The 15230-nt window shown below is 41.3% G+C and overlaps 1 protein-coding gene across 2 annotated transcripts in view; it reads left to right on the top strand.

The window, feature by feature from the left end:
• Window positions 1-2681: 2681 nt before the first annotated feature.
• The window catches only part of Tm4sf1 (transmembrane 4 superfamily member 1), a 102126-nt gene continuing 89577 nt past the window's right edge, over window positions 2682-15230 (top strand). The window contains exon 1 of one of the 2 annotated variants that reach the window (XM_030252445.1): window positions 2682-2762. The gene's annotated coding sequence lies outside the window, so the exon portion shown is untranslated. The remainder of the gene's footprint in view (window positions 2763-15230) is intronic. The other variant, XM_030252446.1, reaches the window with a different exon arrangement.

The raw sequence follows: 15230 nt of genomic DNA, 5'->3' as shown, positions 1-15230 counted from the left end.
TGTCACATTTTGGTGGTGAGTTGTGTTTCAGAGAAGAAAGTGCTGGTGTTTTTGTTTGTTTTGTCTTCCTGTGAAGATCATTTTCTGTTCTGGGTCAGTTCTGGCCTCCTTCATGGGCTTGCCCCATTTTCTGTCAAGTCATCTTCTCATTGCTCAATTGCAAAGACTTTACATATTCAAGGTAGAAGTCAAATCATATGCATATATATATATGTACACACACACACACACACACACACACACACACACACACACATTGGGATAGTCTGAGAGCGTTACTATTACTACTGATAAAACTGAAGGCATCTGCCATGTGTTTCCTGAGCTTTCACTAGCTTATCTCTAAGTCTCAAAGGGGAAGCCATTGGACCATCCGTCTAAAGTGAGTGGAAGGCACCTTTGTGCTGTTAACTCAGCCACAGGCCAACCTTCAAGACCTTTCACCAACTCTATTGCTCACTCCTGGACTTTTATCAGGATAACTGTCACTGTGTCATAGTGTGCTTCTTCATAATACAGCAGTACCAAGCCTGAGGGTCTAAAGAATAATTAATGTCTGAAACTGTTGAGCAAGCTAGGTCACAAGGACATTAGGGTAGTTATGCTTATGCTAGTTTGATTTTTATTTCTTGCTGGATATCATTAATTTCCGGGGCATTTTGTAGCTTTACAAAATGATTGTAAATGTCTTAGTCATCCTTTAGAAAATATCATTAGGAAGAATATTATGGTAGGGAAGAAGGGATGGGATTGGAGAAAGCCATAGACAAGAGGCAGAGAGGGGCTCCAATAAACTATATGACTTAGGTAAGTCAGAGCTGAAGGGGGAGGTTACGGTATACCCAGCCACTGAGGTCTCCTTGGCAAGAATGCTGCAATTTTCTTTTTGACACTTTTTGATTATTATCATAGAAGCATGGATGAGAAAGTCCTGCTCTTCAAGTCAGTGGGTTGGTTAGGGTGAAATGAGAGGTATGGAAACTTTTCCTTTTCTTTTTTTCTTTTTTCTTTTTTAAAGATTTATTTATTATATGTAAGTACACACTATAGCTGTCTCCAGACACTCCAGATGAGGGAGTCAGATCTTGTTACAGATGGTTATGAGACACCATGTGGTTGCTGGGATTTGAACTCAGGACCTTCAGAAGAGCAGTCAGTGCTCTTAACCACTGAGCCATCTTTCCAACCCAACTTTTCCTTTTCTATGCGCCACTTCTGAATCATGGCACAAAACAGTGCATTGAAGAACCATTGAATATCGTATTAATTTTACCCACTATTATTTCTGAAAACTCTGCTGTCTCTGCCTGTTTTAATTTCTACGGTCTTTAAATGTTCATAGATATTCTTTAAAGGCTCTTCCTGGTTTCTGTCTTCCTAGGTAGAACACTTACTAACTATTCCATGGCACTTAGTAGCCCCTTGCAAGCTATGGAGTTATGTACGTTAAATAGTTATTTGTACAGACATGATCACCACAAATCTTTGTCCTTCCACATAATAGTAACTTGAAATGATTTGGTTCTTAGTTAAGACGTAGTCATTATTCCCCATGCTTCAAGTGAGTCACATCATTTAGTTCCCATAACAACTCCACACTGTCTGTAATATTATTATGCCTTGTAAGCAGATGGAGGAAATGTAAGTACCGGAAACAGCCTAAGGTCATGCTTTTAGGAAACAGTGGGCTGACATCCCAGGCCTTAGTCTACAGTATTACTCTTTCTTGTCAATGCAGAGTGAGCTGCTGTGTATTTCCTCACTGAATTTAATAAACCTCTGAGAATTGAATTAAATGAGAACTTTGGCAAACAGTGTAGCTATCTATGGTAAGCACTGCTTACCTTCATCTAGTAGTGACTAGATCTTTAATGCAGAAAATAGCTTACTACAAAAAATGTAGGAACATGACCAAAGGTGAGAAATACCAAATAGTAGATAGAGCATTGGGTGCAGAATGTAACATTTGTCTGAGGTTTCATCTTTTAACACTTGGCAGGTTAGAGTCCTCAGATAAGCAGTTTGGGCTTCTCAGTTTTCCCATCTTTTGGTTAAGTTTAGATAAGGATATATATATATATATATATATATATATATATGTATTATAGATTTTATATTTATAGACTATATATCTATAGTATTATATAAATGCTTTAGTTCAAAGTAAAATTATTGATACTATACTTTAAAAAAATCTCCAAACAAGCTAAAAAGAAGAAAAAAGGAGTTGTGAAATATAATTTCGGCAAGCATAGTGACTGTGAGTTTTCACTAGGTTTGTATTTTATGTGTCAAATCTCTGGCAATTTCTCACTTAACATGAGATGTGGGGTTCAAAAACAGCCTTACTTAAGTGTCTGTTTGAAGAGGAGGTAAGGGTCACTTTTCTAATTCAATATTTTAGCTTTGATTTTTTTTTTAAAAGTATCAGTCACATTTAAACAAAACATGCATTAAATTCCAACTGCTTGCCACATCATTATCTTGAAATAATTCTATCTGCCTTTGGGTTTCAAGTAGAACTTTATCCATCAGGCAGCAGAGACATGAATTGACCTTAAAATATTGATCACATTTCTAGTCAAATAATTACTAGGATAGATCACTTTCTTTTGCAACTTGTTTGTTTTCTGCCCTGGTAGTGATAGATTGCTGCAGGAACTGGAAGGGTCAAAGAAAATGTGAATTAGAGCCCTTACAACGTTATAGGAGAGCCATCTGAGTTGGATACAGCTACTGTCTTTGCCAAATGTCAACTTCAGGTAAGAAGTAACACTGGTCTGTTCACGTGTTTATGTGTATATGCTTGTGTGTGTGTGTGTGTGTGTGTGTGTGTAAGTCTTCTTAATATGAATATCTTACCTCACATAGTTCATACAGACATTCTGGAATCGCAGGTGGTAGCCCTGGGAGCATCTAAACAGAGTCCAGTTGGACTGTTGGAAGCTAGGAAGAACTCCATAGAAAATCGTCACAGTCTTTCTAGGGACTAGCCCAGAGTTTTCTATTTTCCCTTTAAAGTGTCTTCCGGGCTTACTAGACAAACTTCTCTGGCAAGGTTTGCTGAACCAAAGCCCCTGACTTGAGTGACATCTCATTGAGATTATGGTTTGAGTTTTATAGCATCAGCCATGTCATTGTTCTTCTATGACCTCAGTATCTAGGTCTCTTCAAACCCTACCCTCCTGCAGTGTCCTCAATAGCTAACAACTAGGAGAGAGAGCCCTGGCCACATCAGCGCCAAGCAGGGGCTTGGCTATGGCTGGGAGTTTTCCTTATAATGATAGGAGATCTGCTGTGCCTGGAGCAGAGCTACCACACTGCCTGTTAGTCACCTCTCAGCAATCTTGCTTGGAGCCTGGAATGACAATTAAGTGCTTCAGTATCGCACTGTGTTTCCTGTGACCCTTGCTCATGCTTGACCTTTATAACAGGCTTTCTTTTCTTCCCATCTTTTTTTTTTTTTAAATTTAATTGATAAGAACCTATGACAGGTATGTTTGTAAGCAGATTTCTCTTTGAAAAAAAAAAACCATTTCAGTGTTATCAAATAAGAACCTAGTTCATTGAAAACTAATTTTAGCTACTCAAAGATACGAGCAAGGTAAGTCAGTGGGTAAAGGCGTTCGTTTGCTGCCAAGGCTGATGACCTGAACGTGATCCCTGAGATCCATGAAATAGAAATGGGGTTAGAAATGGAGCCATGTTTTTCTACCTGGATTTTAAATGTTGAAGTGAGAGATTTAGTGGGTGTTTGAATCATTGCCAGCAGAGTTTGACACTCTCAATATTGGACAAGGCAAGAGAGACCTTGGTGCATTGGGCAATGCTTGCCATCACAGTTAGGTTCGGGCTCAGGCCCAAAGAAGACTGTTGGGGAAACGTGACTTCTTCAAAGTCTGCATCTTATAGCCCAAATCACAGATCTTTTTTTTTTTTTTTTTAAAGAAAAAAAATCATAAACAACAAAAATCTAACCTCCATGTGCCCCAAGCATTCAGGGTATACTGCCATTCTTGCCCTGGACTTATCTCTGTGTGTAAAATACCTCAGGCACCAGTCAGGTCTATGAGTGCACAGAAGAGATGTTTGCTTTATTGTTACTAAAAATAAATAATACAAACCACACTGTTTGATACTGGGACTCAAGCAGTCTAATTATGATAGAACTCTCTTATAAACACTAATGACTTCCGTCTCTCTAATTGCTCATTTATATTTGCATTTGTCATGTATGTATTCCCAAGGACTGGATGTAAAACTATCCAGTGGATTAGCTGATAGAATGTGTTGCATAAAATGAACCTGGTTTGGAAGGAAGAAGGACTTTTTAATAAAGGACCCGTGAGAAAATGTGTCTGAAGCACCAGGAGGCACAGCTGTCAATTCTGAAAGATGGCACACACAGACTTAAATTGTTTACTGAGTTTCCTGTAAAAGCTGACTGACCTTTTGCTTTGAGATGACAATGGTGTCACCTTTTAATTTCACACTGAATTGTCTTTGATGCTCTTTTTCCTAGTGAGAAGTTTAAGTGGTATGTTCAGTAGAGTCAAATATATTAAAGTGCTGGGGTCTTTTGCAGGTGTAGTTTTTTGTTTACTAGGTGTAGGGTCTTCTTATCACATTTATTCTGTGCTGTCCCAAAGAAATATCTATAGGGGTGGAAAATTTAGGGAGGTGGGTCTTCACATCTAAAAAACAAGCACAATTACCATAATATATTTGTGGTAATTTTAGAAATTATGCTGTGTGTGACACCGTTGACTATATGTAGTGCAAGCTAATGTGAGCCAAGCAAACTAATTCTTACAAACTAATTCTAAATCCTGACAACAGAGAAGAATGTGGTGCCCTAATTGTGTTAGTCAGCTTCATGGCTCTAAAACATAATACTGAGGTTAAAAACAGCAGGAAATGTTTTGTCTCATTTGTTTCAGAGAGTTCTGAGTGTACCACTATTGCCTGTGAGGAAACAGAATTTCCTCACAGGCAGAATGTGGTAAAGTCACCTCAGGGTGGCTGAGAAGCAGAGAGAGAGGTTTCCAAAGCTCCCTTTGAGGGTATATTCCCTGATATCCTAACTTGTTTTCTCTAGGCCTGCCTCCTAAAGGTCCCACCATTTCTCACTTCCTGAGAACGCCTTATCCTGGCAATCAAGACTTTAGCAAATGAGGGTCTGCAGCTGGCAAAATCCCGCTTCTGCTAGAGCATGAGGCAAATCATAGTCAGTTGCTGCAGACAATCTGAAGCAGCCCACATCCTTATACCTGAGATTAAAATAAAAGCACATTCTTTAAACATTTCTTTATTTTTCTAAGGAGACAAAAATTCCAGAATTCTCAAAAAAAATCTCACTGCAAGGGTAGGCCTTACTCCAGAAATCATTAATTAAGAAAATTCCCTACAGCTGTATCTTATGGAGGTTTTTTTTTTTTTTTTCAATTGAGGTTACCTCATTCCAGATAACTATCTGTGTCAAATTGACATAAGGCTAGCCATCATAATACCTATGTTTATATACGGATTTGCTGATTAACTGAGAAAATTCTAGTAGAGACCAAAGCGAGGATACAATAACACTTTCCCCTGGGAACTCCAGAGAAGAGTTGATAAAAGTCTGTGTTGCAGAAATTACATTGTGTCTGGAGAAATTACCAGTTTCCCTTGGTGTAAAAAAGAACCAGAATAATTAGGAGGGCCAACACAGACAGAATATTCCAAGCTGCTGCCTTCAGTTTGACGACATCTCATTTTTAAAAAATTTAATTATTTTATTTATTTATATTCTATCCATTGCCCCTCTCCTGGCCACCCCCTCCCACAGTTTCTCATCCCATTCCCTCTCCCCCTTGCCTCTGAGAGAGTGCCTCCTGATCCCTTTTCCATGGGGTCTCAAGTCTCTCAAAGAATAGGTGCATTTTCTCTCACTGAGGCCAGATTAGGCAATCCTCTACTATATACATCAGGGGTCTTGGACCAGCCCATCTATGCTGTCTGGTTGTTGGCTCAGTCTCCCAGGGGATTATGTTAATTGAGACTGCTGATCTTTCTATGGGGTCTCCCTCCCCTTCAGCTCCTTTAATCCCTCTCCTAATTCCTCCAGAGGGGTTCCCAACTTCAGTCCAATGGTTGGGTGTAAGTATCTGCATCTGTCTCAGTCAGCTGCTGGTAGGGCCTCTCAGAGGACAGTCATTCTAGGCTCTTGTCTATAACCACATCATAGCATTAGTAATAGTATTAGGCCTTGATGTGCCCCTCCCACCCCACCCCCAATCCCCCAATCCCCCGCTCCCTTGAGATGGAGCCCAAGTTGGGCTGGTTACTGGACAGCCTTTCCTTCAGTCTCTTCTTCATTTTTGTCCCTGAAGTTCTTTTAGACAGGAACAATTCTGGATCAGAAATGTTGACTGTGGGTTGGTAAACCTGTCCCTCCACTTGGGGCCCTATCTATCTACTGGACGTGGACTCTTTGAGTTCCCTCTCCCCACTGTTGGGCATTTTGGCTAAGGTCACCCCCATTGAGCTCTGGGAGTCCCTCCCATCCTAAGTCTCTGGGTCTTTCTAGAGGGTCCTCCCTCCTGCCATCCCCAGAAGCTGCATATTTCCATTCATTCTCCTGGTCCTCTGCATGGAGGGGACACAGTATCTGTGCTGTTCCTAGCCCCTCACTAGGTACATGGATGACTGGGACTGAGGCACATGTCTTCCCCTCATGGATCATTCATTCCAGGCAAGGGCATGAAGTAGGGCAATCTGTGCATGCTGACAAAATGCACTGCCAAGGAGATATTAAAGATTCAGGAGGCTTTAGGCAAGCTGGGCAAGCCAGGCAATGAAACACCCACAACGTGAGGACTCCCCCACGTTCTGACTCAGGAGAGGCGACACCCCAAAATCACCAACGAGAAATGGTCTTGCTGCAAATTGCAAGAGGATTTTTATTCAAGAGCGCTCTCGGACCCACGGTAATACACCACGCAGGGGTAGAGGACTGTGGCGCCCCGAGTAGCTGAGTAAGGGGGTATTTAAAGGAAGGAACCACAACTCAAGGAGGTGGGAAGGGCGTTGTTGGAAAATACCAAAAATACCAGTTAAGAGTCACAAGGAAGTACAAAGTCACAAGTGTCAGGTTATCTCTCAAGACAGTTTCTAAGAGCCCCTAACAATCTAAGAGCCCCTAGCAATAGCACCTTTGCATAGTGGGTTCCAGTAGTGGTCAGGGTGGGTCAGGGTGACTTTCTTTGAATGATCACTCTTTGAACCCAGGAAGCGGGTGGGTGGAGGAAGGAATGTCGCTATCTGCTTTATGATTAGCATACCTTGGAGCATTGAGTTTATTACTCTTTCAGCAACAAGTTGTCTTTCAGGAAGAATCAGGAAATGCCTCTCATTTCCACTTTTTAGATTCTGAAAACAAGATAATCAGAAAGTGGATATTTTTGTTTTGAAACTTCAAAACTTGACACAGGAAAGAATAAATGTTTTAACTTCCAATATCAGTTTAATCTTTTGAAAGAATTTAAATCAACCTAATCAAAAATTTGTCATTATTTTGTGTGTTTTAAAACAATTCAAACATATCACATGATATCCAACATAAAACATCTTATTGAGCAAGAAGTGTTCCATCCATCCGGGCAGAGGTGGCGCACACCTTTGATCCCAGCACTTGGGAGGCAGAGGCAGGTGAATTTCTGAGTTCAAGGCCAGTCTGGTCTACAGAGTGGGTTCCAGGACAGCAAGGGCTATACAGACAAACCCTGCTTCGAAAACAAAACAAAACAAAACAAAACAAAACAAACAAACAAAAAAAGGAAGTGTTTCATCCATCAGCAACTGAGTCTGGCTTGGCCCTTTAAGGGATAGAATGACAGGGTTTCTGCCCCTAGAACAGAGCCAGCAGGGTGTGGGCTTCCACAAGGGGCTGGGCAAAAGGGCTGCTGTTTCATGGGATAATCAAAAGGGAACCTGGGGTAATGACTGAATTGATATGTAAATAAAAGGTGAATTGATCTTAAAGAGATGAGCTATCCAGAGAGTTTTTATACTTGCAAAAAATCTGTCTCCAGCAGAGAGCTGCGAGAGAGAGAGAGAGAGAGAGAGAGAGAGAGAGAGAGAGAGAGAGAGAGAGAGAGAGAGATATTGAGAGAGAGAGATTGAGAGAGAGAGAGGTTGAGAGAGAGAGAGATTGAGAGAGAGAGATTGAGAGAGAGAGAGAGAGAGAGAGAGGAGAAATCTGGAAAGCTGTCTTGAGCATCAACTTGAACCCATGATTTGACTTGTTTTTGTCCTTTGTTTTGCCCCTGCCAGACACCCCTTACTCAGAAGTCTTCTTCAAGCCCAGGCTAGTTCTTGGCAGTGGTAGGTCCTCGGCCTCACTGTTCTCTTTCAGGGAGAGCAACTTCACATTTACTTTCACACACCCACCTTACACATAAGTTCCTCAATAGCTTTGCATATTTATACCTCTTCATGCAAGAGAGAATCTATGTTACCATAGTGATACTTGCTTTTGTAAGTTGTTCAGTAGGTAGCCTAGACAGTTCTTTAAAGTTTCTTATTATAAAAGGGTCATAAGGATTACCAGAAATAATAATTATGTTTTCATTTTATCATAGTTCAATAAAATGATCAATTTTTTTCTGTATATGACAAACCTCCAGAAGGCTGGTGATTGTAGGCTTTTTTTGTTTGGTTGGTTTTTTTGTTTGTTTGTTTTTAAACAACCACATAGAAAAGAATAAAGGAATTGCATCAAGTTAACAAAAGATGGAGGCTCTGTGGTGTACTTGTCAAGTGTTAGTCATGGAACTAAACACTCTATATGTATTCTGTTATGTGAGATCTCACAAAAATTGTACAAGATAGAGCAGTCCTGTTCTAGAGATGTAGGAAGAGCAAAACCTGGAGAGGGAGAGGAGACCATGTGTACCCTGTCATTGTTTAAGAACAGTCTAAGGGGATTGTGAGCACAAAGTCTGGTACTGAAAGACTCATAACGTGAGGATTCCCCCATGTTCTGACTCAGAAGAGGCGACACCCCAAATCACTCATGAGAAACGGTCTTGATGCAAACCACAAGAGGACTTTTATTTCAAGAGTGCTCTGGGGCCCACGGTCATACACCACGCAGGGTAGAGGACCGTGTGGGCCCAGAGTAGCTGGTGGAGGGGGTATTTAAAGGAAGAAAGCACAACTCAAGGGGGTGGGGAGGGCATTGTTGGAAAATACAAAAAATACCAGTTAAGAGTTGAGGGAGTGGGAGTCAAGACAGTTTCTATGAGTCTCTAACAGTAGCACATTTGCAAAGTGGGTTCCAGGAGCAGTCAGGGTGGGTCAGGGTGACTTTCTTTGAACAACACTCCCCGAACCCAGGAAGCAGGTGGGTGGAGGAATATCCGTATCTGTTTTATGATTAGCATGCCTTAGAGCATTGAGTCACAAAGGTCACATTCTCAAGCCTGGGCCTAAAGGCCTAGTTTTTTTGTTTTTATGTTAACACTTTTTCAGTACCATTTCTCATCACTAGGCCTATAGCTCTTCCCACTGAATTCATCTGAGGGTTGGTTGGGCTTTTCACAGAAAAACCTCCAGTTCATCTGCTGACCAGTTCCCTAAAGAAACACAGCATTCACTGGCATTAGTGAAATGCCACTCAACAATCATAATGAAACAGCTCAAATAAAGAGTGAAAGAGTACTTGGAGCAAATGTTAAAGCTGATTGTTATTTTAGTGCTGGTAGTGATGGGGGTAGCTAATGATTTTTAAAACATGTGGTCAAGGGGCTGTTGAGATGGCTCAGTGGTTAAGATCACATACTGCTTTGCTAGGGGAGCCAAGTTCAATTCCCAGCACACATCAGACAGCTCACACCTACTTGTAACTACAGGTCCATGAGGCCTACACCTCTATCATATCATGTGCACACAATCACATACAGACACATACACAGAATCAAAAAGGGAGCACAAACACACAAATCTTTGTAAATGTTATCAACATATATAAAATATTGTACCATAGAGTCTAATTATTTATAGAAAAAATTATTTAAAAATACTATCAGGATAGAGGGTAAACATAAATGTGTTTGATATTAAAATGATTTATAAAAGCATGACTTTCTTCATGGACAAAAACCAAAAGATGTGAACATTTCTGATCAGTCACATAAATACCTAATAACCACATAAGGTAGATAACTTTAAACATAATCTAGGAAATGCAGATTAAAACCTACCATTTTATACTCTATTTTCCCTCTCAAATTGGTGGTGGTGAAAAATACTGATAACATCAAAGGAATGAATATGCTAAATATGACCAATGGACTTATAATGGAAAAAACTAGCTATAATTTTTCTAGAGAGACATCTGAAGCCCTAAAAAATGTTATATTTATGTAAGGGTTACTAGGTATTAATTATATTAAAGTACTATTTCATGACATAAAAATGGTATAAAGTAACAAATGGCATTATAAAATGTTGTTGACTTTGTAATGAAAGCATGTTCCCTGATGCTAATTCATAAACCTAATGATACTATATTTGGAGCTGAGCTCCGTTCCCCTTCTCCACCACAAAAGCGTCATGGTAATAGTCTGCCTATGTCAGACAGTTGTGTCTTAATTTGTACCACACAATGGCTTTTTCTTATTCCCAATCTGCAGATACTGGGCTTGTTTCCCAATTGTCCTGGACAAAGTGAAACATCACCACTTGTTGCTGAAGCCAGCAGGAAATTAATTCTACTGTAATGTAACCTTGTGACTTTAAATGTAGTCTTTTAGCCACTAAACTTGTTTAGTTCTGAGAACATTTATCTTCTGCTTCTTTTAAAGAAGCTTTCTGACCCTCAAAGCTTTGTCGTCATCTCAAACATCATCATCATCATTTTCAAACATGAATGCATGCCAAGGACCAGCCTCAACTTGGAGAAGGGTTCTGAGAGAAGGGATGTTTGACAGCAGAGAAACAAAGGACTGGAAGTCAAATTGTGGTGAGTTCAAGCTGATAGCCTATGTTCTACTCCAGATGGTAACTGTAGTGGTTATTCCTGGTTGTCAACTTGACTATATTTGGAATGACTACAATCCGGAATTGGAAGGCTCACCAGTGACCCTTATCTGGAGGATTGGATATCCTTATCTGGATCTTGGTTTGAAGATCTTAAGCCATAGTGGCTATGGATTCCAGAAGATTGAATCTCCGAGTTTAAGGAACACACCTTTAATCTGGGCTACGCCTTTCATCTGGGATTAAAGGTGTGGTGGGACACACCTTTAATCTGGGCTACACCTTCTGCTGGAGACAATATAAGGACATTGGAAGAAGGGAGTCTAGCTCTTGCTCTTGCTCCTTCGCCTGCTTGCCGTGTGAGACTGAGTAACTGCTAGATCCTTGGACTTCCATTCACAGCTGCGACTGAACAATTGTAAGGAATTGGGCTGCCGACTGTAAGTCATCAATAAATTCCTTTACTATCTAGAGACTGTCCATAAGTTCTGTGACTCTAGAGAACCCTGACTAATACAGAAGTTGGTACCAGGAGTGGGGTATTCCTGTGACAATCTGACCATGTTTTGGGGAGGACTGTGGAAGGACTTTGGAACTTTGGGCTTGAAGATCCATCCGTTGTTAAGAGCTCTGTCGGATGTTGTGTAGGAGCTTGGAAGATAATGTTGAGAACACTGCAGAAGATGGAGGTCTGGTTTGTGAAATTTCAGAGGGAAAATTAAAGACTCTTTTCAGGGCCATTGCTGTTTTGAATGTGAAGATTCTGTAGTTCTGGTTAGCTGGGGCTGAAGAATCAGCTGTGATTAACAAGATACCAGAACTACCAAAGCAAAAACTTTGCATTACTGGGACTATTGATGCTGGTTAGCTGGAGCTAAGAAATTAGCGGTGATTAAGAAGAGACCAGCATCATTGAGGTGACATCTTCTGGGAAGTGTTTTCTGAAAGCACAAAGAGGCTGTGTTCCAGAGCTGGCCAAGGTTGTACTCCTGCTGCAGCAGGACTTGGTAATATGTAAGGGTCACCCAGGTGGTACTGGTTTTGAAGGCATGAAGGGGTCACGCAAAGCAGCCGAGGCTCGGCACTGTGAGAGGCCATGGAAGGCCATTGGTAAAGGTGCAGCCTCAGTTGCAATTGAAGGCCCAGGACTGAAGGGGTCAATTGTACTGGCTAGTTTTGTGTCAACTTGACACAGCTGGAGTTATCACAGAGAAAGGAGCTTCAGTTGAGGAAATGCCTCCATGAGATCCAACTGTAAGGCATTTTCTCAATTAGTGATCAAGGGGGAAAGACCCCTTGTGGGTGGGACTATCTCAGGGCTGGTAGTCTTGGTTCTATAAGAAAGCAGGCTGAGCAAGCCAGGTGAGGCAAGCCAGTAAAGAACGTCCCTCCGTGGCCTCTGCATCAGCTCCTGCTCCCTGACCTGCTTGAGTTCCAGTCCTGACTTCCTTTGGTGATGAACAGCAGCATGGAAGTATAAGCCGAATAAACCCTTTCCTCCCCAACTTGCTTCTTGGTCATGATGTTTGTGCAGGAATAGAAACCCTGACTAAGACAAATTGGTACCAGGAGTGGTTCTAGAGTAACAGAAGTACAAGGATGAATCTTTTAAAATTCTGGAATTGGCTTGTTGATCCACCAGCACTTTCAACTATTGAAACCTCTCCAGATTCTCTCCCTCCTGGGAGCTCAGAGAATTTTGAAGACCCATGGTTGAAACTATATTCCGAACTTAAAGAAGCTAATGCCCTTGATTTTCTTAATGAATTAGGTGATTCAGTGCACAAAGCTTTCTACAAGATGGGGAAAAAATCGAAAAATGATTTTACTGGCTGGCTGCTCTTAGTATCTGTGGAAAAAATGATGAATGAAAGGAAGGAGTTGTGTGATAAAATCGAAAGGCTCCAGACACAAGTAAACGATCTAAAAGTTGCTAAGTGTGTCCTTGAGGAGAATCTTCTCTCTTGTAGCAATAGAGCTCAAGTTGCAGAAAATCAAACAGAAACTCTCATTGTAAGGCTGGCTGAACTACAGCGAAAATTCAAGTCTCAGCCTCAGAGTGTGTCGACAGTTAAAGTAAGGGCCCTAATTGGCAAAGAATGGGATCCTACAACATGGGACGGGGATGTGTGGGAAGACCATGTTGAAGCTGAGAATTTTGAATCCTCAGATTCTCAAGGGTTTGCCCCACCTGAGGAAGTAGTACCCTCAGCCCCACCTCTTGAAATAATGCCTTCCCCACATGAGGAAATTAATTTTGCAGAGTCTGCTCACGGCCCACCAATAGTTTCTTCTAGACCTGTAACCAGACTCAAAGCAAAACAGGCTCCTAGAGGGGAGGTAGAAAGTATAGTCCATGAGGAAATTCGCTACACTACTAAGGAGCTTAATGAGTTTGCTAATTCATTCAAGCAGAAACCTGGTGAATATGTGTGGGAATGGATTTTAAGGGTGTGGGATAAGGGTGGAAGGAACATAAAACTAGAGCAGGCTGAGTTTATTGACATGGGTCCTCTGAGTAGAGATTCTAGGTTTAATACGGAAGCTCGCATAGTTAAAAAAGGTGTCAAAAGTTTGTTTGAATGGTTGGCTGAGGTGTTTATCAAAAGATGGCCTACTGGAAATGACTTGGAGATGCCTGATATTCCGTGGCTTAGTGTTGATGAAGGGATTTTAAGACTTAGGGAAATTGCAATGCTAGAGTGGATATATTGTGTAAAGCATAATTGTCCACAATGGGAAGGTCCAGAAGATATGCCTTTCACCAGCTCTATAAGACGCAAATTGGTGAGAGGGGCACCAGCACATTTGAAGGGTTTTGTTCTTTCCCTTTTCCTTGTGCCAGATCTTAGCATTGGAGATGCTTCTGCTCAATTAGATGAATTAAATTCACTGGGTTTAGTTGGATCCCGAGGTAACAAGGGCCAGGTGGCAGCATTGAATCGCCGGAGACAAGGTGATCCTAGTTATTATAATGGACAGCGTAGACAAAAGAATGTTTATAATAACATACCCAGTAATGGTCAGCACAGGAGAGGTGAAATTTATAATGGCATGACTCGCTTGGACCTTTGGTACTGGCTAATCAATCATGGTGTTTCCAGGAATGAAATACATAGGAAGCCTACTGCATATTTGTTTGATCTGTATAAGCAGAAAAATTCTCAAACAAATGAAAGAAAGGCTACATTAGATCGTGGTAAACAGCAATCTCGGCCAGTGAATCAATTTCCAGACTTGAGACAGTTTGCAGATCCAGAACCCCTTGAATGAAGGGGTGGCCAGGTTCCGCTGAGGAAGGATCTTGATAAGACACTCAAAGGTTTTGCTGTTACCCTTTCTCCAGTTCTTCCCCAGAGGGACCTACGGCCTTTTACAAGGGTAACTGTACACTGGGGAAAAGGAAATAATCAGACTTTTCGGGGTCTGCTGGATACTGGTTCTGAGTTGACACTGATCCCAGGGGATCCCAAGAAACATTGTGGCCCTCCAGTTAAAGTAGGGGCTTATGGAGGGCAGGTGATTAATGGAGTTTTGACTGATGTCCGACTCACGGTAGGTCCAGTAGGTCCCCGGACACATCCTGTGGTGATTTCCCCAGTTCCAGAATGTATAATTGGGATAGATATACTCAGAAATTGGCAGAATTCTCATATTGGTTCCCTGAACTGTAGAGTGAGGGCTATTATGGTTGGAAAGGCCAAATGGAAGCCTTTAGAGTTGCCTCTGCCAAAGAAAATAGTGAATCAAAAACAGTATCGTATTCCTGGAGGAATTGCAGAAATTACTGCCACTATCAAGGACTTGAAAGATGCAGGGGTGGTGGTTCCCACCACATCTCCATTTAACTCTCCTATCTGGCCAGTGCAGAAAACAGATGGATCATGGAGAATGACAGTTGATTACCGAAAACTAAATCAGGTAGTAACTCCAATTGCAGCTGCTGTACCAGATGTAGTTTCCTTACTTGAGCAAATTAACACATCTCCTGGCACCTGGTATGCGGCTATTGATCTGGCAAATGCCTTCTTCTCAGTACCTGTCCATAAGGACCACCAGAAGCAATTTGCTTTCAGTTGGCAAGGCCAACAGTATACCTTCACAGTTTTGCCTCAAGGATATATTAACTCTCCTGCCCTGTGTCATAATTTAGTTAGAAGGGATCTTGATCGTTTGGATCTTCCACAAAATATCACATTGGTGCACTA

The sequence above is a fragment of the Mus musculus genome, chromosome 3, assembly GCF_000001635.26.
Source record: "Mus musculus strain C57BL/6J chromosome 3, GRCm38.p6 C57BL/6J".
Classification (NCBI taxonomy): Eukaryota; Metazoa; Chordata; class Mammalia; order Rodentia; family Muridae; genus Mus; species Mus musculus.
Note: the sequence above shows the minus strand (reverse complement) of the source record. Positions and strands in the feature narration are given on the sequence as shown.